Genomic DNA, 6,547 nt, shown 5'->3' with positions numbered 1-6,547 from the left:
GCAAGAAAGTAATAGCCGAGATGGCTATAAAATTGAAGGATGCTGCCGACCGCTGTAAATTTCTCGAACAAGAAGATAGGGCGGCTCAGAAGGACCTTGAGAAGATCACTGCCGAGGCCAAGGATACTCGCTCTGCAATGAGAGCTATGAAGGAGGAGCTACGTCAGGCCGGAGATATCACGGCTGGAAAGCCCTATATGCTGCGGATGAAGTTCGGGGATCCTAAGTATGCTCCGTTAGACCGGCAGTGGAGTGCGGAAAACACTTATCTGGATTTGGCAGCGAGTGCGGCAGACGCAACCGAACACTTCCGAGGTCGAGGTGACCATGAATTGGAAGAACTTTTTTGGTCGCAGTTCCACAATCCAGAACGCCCACTTTCGGTATCCGACCGTTTGGCCGCCTGGGCGGAGCTGAACAGGTTATCCGGACTCGCCATGAGGTATGTTGCGAGTCGTTTGTGGCCGGAAGAGCCAGAGCCGAAGAGTTATTTTAGCTTGGTGCAGCAGTTCCTTGGTTCGGTGCCGCATGTTGATGCAATGAAGAGGTCGGCGTGCATAGAGGGTGCACAAATGGCTCTTGCCCGTGTCAAAACATACTGGGCGGATATGAAGGCCAGTGTTGTTGCATCCCGGGATTCGGACGAAAGCCGAGTACCTGCCAAGCACTACTTTGAGGAAGTTCTTCCGGGCGCTCGTTTAATAGAGGCGCAGTGCTCGAAGGATGTTGTGTTCGAATAGCATGTGCTATTGTAAAAGGAATATTTTGATAGAATATAAAAGCTTTTTATACTTGTGCTTGCAAGAATTATAATACCTCCTGTGCGGCCGTTAATGTATATGTGTATATAACCTGAAAGATGGCAGTCGTTGGCTTCAGCCCCCACGCATATAATGCGGGGGTGTTCGCAAAAAGGCGCCTTTTCACACTTAATCCAACGTCTTGGTCCTACAAAGGAGGTGATAGCGCAGCGAACTAGGCAACCGGACTATAATGCTTTATCACTTTCACTTAGCCATAGGAGTTTGACAGTGGGGCTACTTAATAGCCCCTAGGGGCACCGCGCTCGCCCGAATTCGGGGCGCGTGTGTGCCTGACCGGGAAGCGGCCCTTCGTTAATGCGGAGGAATCCTAAAGATTCTGAGAGTCATCGAGTGGTTGACCAGTCTCTCGCTATATCATGATAGTCAGTTTTCGGCTTTCTCTACTGAGGTGCTCGCCTGGCCGAACCGGGGCACAATCGCAGTAGTTCTCCTGGTGCCGCCTTAGCCGATAGAGCGGAACGTAAGGCAGCAAAACACAGGAGCCGGGCAAACCCAACATTTGACCAAAGACATGATTCGGAGCTGATGCATATAAGGCCAAACTCGCAACGTCGAACACTCCCTAAGGTATTCGGTCTTTATGAAGATGGGCCGAACCAAAGCCCTTGGTAAAAAAGCCCCTGGTGTCCAGGTACGCGCAAGATTCTGGCGTGGCCACATGCCAAGACGCCAGCCTCCTCCTCGGTTATAGCAAAAACCGGGGGATGTTTATCAACAAGAGACAGTAAAAAAGGTTTACGCAGGGTCTTAATCTGAAAAGAATCCTTAAAACGGGTCCCTACTGCACGTCTGCGCCTGTGTCTCCGTTGTGCCGTATCCTGGACGGGCGTAGCACGGTGTTCGTTTGCGAAAGAGAGGAACTTAGTAAAAAATAATCGTGCGAGAAATCTATATTAAAATAAACAAAATATAGTACAGAGACATGAGCAAAATTGAGCCATATTGTCTCCTGGTGTAAACACGCCGAGCCCCTTGTACAGGGTTATGCGGCTATTAAGCCTTTGTATGTTTACGCCGGACTCGTCGAGCCGTGTCCAGGATAGTAGGGCTGGATTAGTGTGTGGCTGTCCAGGCGGCCGCACCATTACCCGTACTTTGGGGATCAATTGATATTTCCCCTTAATGAGATGATGCCTCGTGGACCGGGCATTTTGAGTGTAAGGGATGCATAATGCGGTATTGCGTTAAAGCGGGCGAAAGCTTCACGTCCCAGTAGCGCTTGATAGCGACTTATGAATGGGGCGATGTGGAAGGTTAGCTTTTCGCTTCGGAAGTTGTCGGGTGAGCCGAACGTGACTTCTAACGAAAGGGAACCCATACTCTGGGTATCTGGGCCCGGCGTGACTCCTTGAAAGGAAGTGTTGCCATGGCGAATTATTGCTGGGTTGACCCCCAGTTTGCGGATTGTGTCCTGATATAACAGGTTTAGGTCACTGCCGCCGTCCATAAGGACTTGTGTAAATTGGAGTCCGTCAATAATCGGATCCAAGACCAAGGCAGTCCAGCCTGCGTTCCGGACCCCTCTGGAGTAATCCTGATGATCGAAGGTGATTGGTTGTAACAACCAGTGGCGGTGCTCCTCTGGGGCGGGCCGTATGGCGCGTATCTTCGTAAGCGTCGTTCTGTTTTTCCCTTTTGTCATCTGAAGTGAATTTACTGTTTTGACTTCTTGTGGGAACTTCTTTTGTTCTCCGGTGTTCTGCTTGTGGGGTGCATCGTCATCCTCGCTTGGTGTGTCGAGCCCCTTGTGTTCGGCGTTGAGTTTGCCGGACTGCTTGAAGACCCAACAATCTCTGTGGGTGTGGTTTGCAGGTCTCCCGGGGGTACTGTGGATTTGACATATTTTGTCCAGGATTTTGTTGAGGTTAGATAGCTCGTCCCTGTCATCTTTGGGGGGCGGCTTTTTCTGATTTTGCCGAGAGCTTTTGAATCTGGCGTTGACTGTCGTGCTCATCGGGCTGTTATCCTTGATCCGGCGCTGTTCTTTGTTACGGCGCGGTTTCCCGTTTCCATCTCTGAGTTCGGATGTACTCGGGTCGCTGGTGCTGCTTCTTGCCAACCAGCTATCCTCTCCTGCGCAAAAGCGGGTCATGAGGCTTGTTAATGCGGCCATTGTTCTTGGCTTTTCTTGGCCGAGGTGTCTGGCGAGCCATTCGTCTCGGACGCTATGTTTGAAAGCTGCTAGGGCCTCGGCGTCCGGACAGTCGACTATCTGATTCTTTTTAGTAAGAAATCTGTTCCAGAGTTTCCGGGCTGACTCTCCGGGCTGCTGAGTTATATGACTCAGATCATCTGCATCCGGAGGTCGGACATAGGTCCCTTGAAAATTTGCCCGGAAAGCATCCTCGAGCGTTTCCCAACTTCCCATGGTGCTTTTAAGCCAATGCCGGGCTGGCCCTTTGAGCTTAAGGGGTAAGTATTTTATGGCGTGAAGGTCATCTCCTCTGGCCATGTGTATGTGGAGGATATAATCCTCGATCCAGACTCCAGGGTCTGTTGTTCCGTCGTATGCTTCTATGTTTACGGGCTTGAATCCCACTGGAAATTCGTGATCCAGTACCTCATCGGTAAAACATAGGGGATGTGCGGCGCCCCTGTATGTAGGTGTGCTGCGATGTTCAGATATTTTTTGCGTTGCATTGCTCACTGGAGCTTGCTTTCTTGGCCCATAGATGGATCTAGTTGGACCGGTTTTTTGATGCGAATCCTTGGGCGGACCGCGCGCCCTATTGAGTGCGGTGCCCTTTGTCGCTTGAGATTGATCGTGGGGTCGTCTATCCGACCTGGTGCCTTCCTTGTTTTTTGACTGTGGGGGCTCTAAGGCCTCTTCGTCAAATTCCGGTAGTAATTTCCGCTTCAGATAGCTCTTTGTGTGATGACTATTGCCGTACTTGTGTGTGGTATTGAGTACTTTGCCCCATCTGATTCTGAGTGCATCTTCCGCTGTTTTGAGCTTCCGCTTCTGCTTTTTCAGGCTACGTGCAGTGGCAACGAGCCTTTGGTGGAGGTTCTGGTGTTCCAGCGACTTGTCCGGCGTGAGGTCGTCCGAACTATTATCTTTCCCGGGGATGGATTGTTGGGTTTGTCTGCCCTGTTTGGACGGTTGCTCGATGGCATGTCCGTCTTCCGTTGATTCACCCTGCTCTATTGCTGGGTCTCTGTCGAGGTGGGGCTTGGTGCGGCGATTATGCCGCCGCTTTGATTGTTTTTTGAGGGAGCGATCCCTGGTTGCGCCCTTTTGATCCTCGTCGTTGCTTCTTTTAGGTGTGTCCACCATGTATACATCGTGTGATGGGGTGGCTTTCCAGTGCCCTATAGGTGCTGGTTCTTGATCGTCTCCTTCATCGGCGTCCATACCGTTGATGTCTTCGGAGTCGAAGTCGAGCATGTCGGTTAGATCGTCGACAGTGGCTACAAAGTGGGTGGTGGGTGGGTTTCGAATTTCTTCGTCGTCCGCATCCCGACCGTGCTGACCATAGTCCGGCCAGGGCTCTCCTGACAAAGAGAGAGACTTTAGTGAATTTAGGATAATCACAAAAGGGCGAGTGCTGGAAGACGTCCACGGCAGTGAACTCCATGATCGGAGCCCAATTGGGTTCGATCGGAAGGGGTGCGGAAGATTCGGAGTCCGGACAGGAGTCCGGCACCTTTGAGTCACAGGCCTCGCGAAGGATTAGACTGGTAATCGGCTCTATTGCCGTAGAGATTGTGGCTCCTGGGGCGGCATCCAACCGACCGGCCCCGACTGGCGCAGCCGGCTCTGAGCTAGTGGTCGGAGCGGACACATGAGCGGCTCTCTGGGTGCTGTCCGGCGGCAGAGCTAGATCATGCCCATCGTGACAGTGCGGCGCGCTCGGCCGTGGCTTGAATCCGTCGAAGATCAAGTCCCCGCGGATGTCGGCCGTGTAGTTTAAGCTTCCAAACCTGACCTGATGGCCAGGGGCGTAGCTTTCGATCTGCTCCAGATGGCCAAGCGAATTGGCCCGCAGTGCGAAGCCGCCGAATACAAAGATCTTTCCGGGGAGAAAAGTCTCACCCTGGACCGCGTCATGGCTGACGATCGAAGAAGCCATCGGGCCTAAAGGTGACAATACAGAGGAACTCTCAATGAAAGCACCAATGTCGGTGTCAAAACCGGCGAATCTCGGGTAGGGGGTCCCGAACTGTGCGTCTAGGCGGATGGTAATAGGAGACAAGGGACACGATGTTTTTACCCAGGTTCTGGCCCTCTCGATGGAGGTCAAACCCTACTCCTACTTGATTGATGTTGATGATATGGGTAGTACAAGAGTTGATCTACCACGAGATCAGAGAGGCTAAACCCTAGAAGCTAGCCTATGGTATGATTGTTGTTCGTCCTACGGACTAAAACTCTCCGGTTTATATAGACATCGGAGAGGGCTAGGGTTACACAGAGTCGGTTACAATGGGAGGAGATCTTCATATCATATCGCCAAGCTTGCCTTCCACGCCAAGGAAAGTCCTATCCAGACACGGGACGAAGTCTTTAATCTTGTATCTTCATAGTCCGGGAGTCCGGCCAAAGGTCATAGTCCGGCCATCCGGACACCCCCTAATCCAGGACTCCCTCAACCACCTTTAGTCAGGATAACTTGTACTAGCTGTCCCCTTTCAAATTGGTTGTTGTTGGATCCCTTCCCGCTCAATATTTGATGAAAGGACCAGGGCCTTTATAAATAGGACTAGCCACCACCATAGAAAAGGGGGCAAAGCGAATCGACCAGTTCCAGCTAGAACACACCAGCTCAAGAACACCTCACCTCCCGAGGCTAGTTCATCCTCTGTATTGTTCATCATCAGCCCAAGAGGCAATCCACCACCACCACACTGGAGTAGGGTATTACACCACAATGGTGGCATGAACCAGTATAAATCTTGTGTCTCTTGTGTTGTGAGTTGATCGAGCTAAACTTAGAGATCGCGGCAAGGCTGATGCGAGATTCGGTAGGGGAAAATCTTCGTGCGCACCCCAGTGTTTGAACCTCAAGGGTTTTGCTGGAACCCGAAATCCGATATTTGGTGCGCCAGGTAGGGGCGCGCCGAAGCCTTCCTTCCGCTGATCCGCGTCCCATCGCTTCGTCGCAGCCATGTCTGACGCCCGTCGAGCCCGCGCTGAGCGTCGGGTCGCTCTCGCCGCACGCGTCGCCCAGACGGCTCCTGTCGGCGGGCCTCCCTGTCGTTCCCCGTCACTTGTCGCCAACGGCCGGGCCGGGAACAAGCAGCAAGTATCCTCGCTGCCCCCCTCGGTGCATCGGGACGGCCGCACCACCACTCTGCCGCCGACCCAAGCCGGTTCGTCGTCCCACGCTCGTCGTGCTCCCACCGACGCGCAGGCCGCGCTGCTCATGGCGCACAAGCTCCTGCGTTACCGCCCCGTCGACAACCTCTACGAGGAATGGCTCGCTCACATCACCGAGCTCATCAGCGCCACAGGGGGCTCTCCCGCGCCGTCCCTCTCGTTGCCCCGCCCTCCACCGGGAACGGGCGACGTGGCTCATGGAGCGCCTCCACCACCTTTTCCCCAGGACCGCGCCCTGGCGCCAAGGCGCGCGGCCCCTGGGCGTGACCCACCGCGTCCGGCACCCGCGCGGGAAGAAAGAAGCTGTCAAGAAATCCCTCGACCTCAAGAAGGCACCCCCATGCTCCCTGCACCGGCATGACAAGACCATGTACTGCCTATGGCGGTGGTGCATGGGTACCAT

The sequence above is a fragment of the Triticum aestivum genome, chromosome 4B, assembly GCF_018294505.1.
Source record: "Triticum aestivum cultivar Chinese Spring chromosome 4B, IWGSC CS RefSeq v2.1, whole genome shotgun sequence".
In the NCBI taxonomy this organism is placed as follows: domain Eukaryota; kingdom Viridiplantae; phylum Streptophyta; class Magnoliopsida; order Poales; family Poaceae; genus Triticum; species Triticum aestivum.
This window is presented reverse-complemented; position numbering follows the sequence as displayed.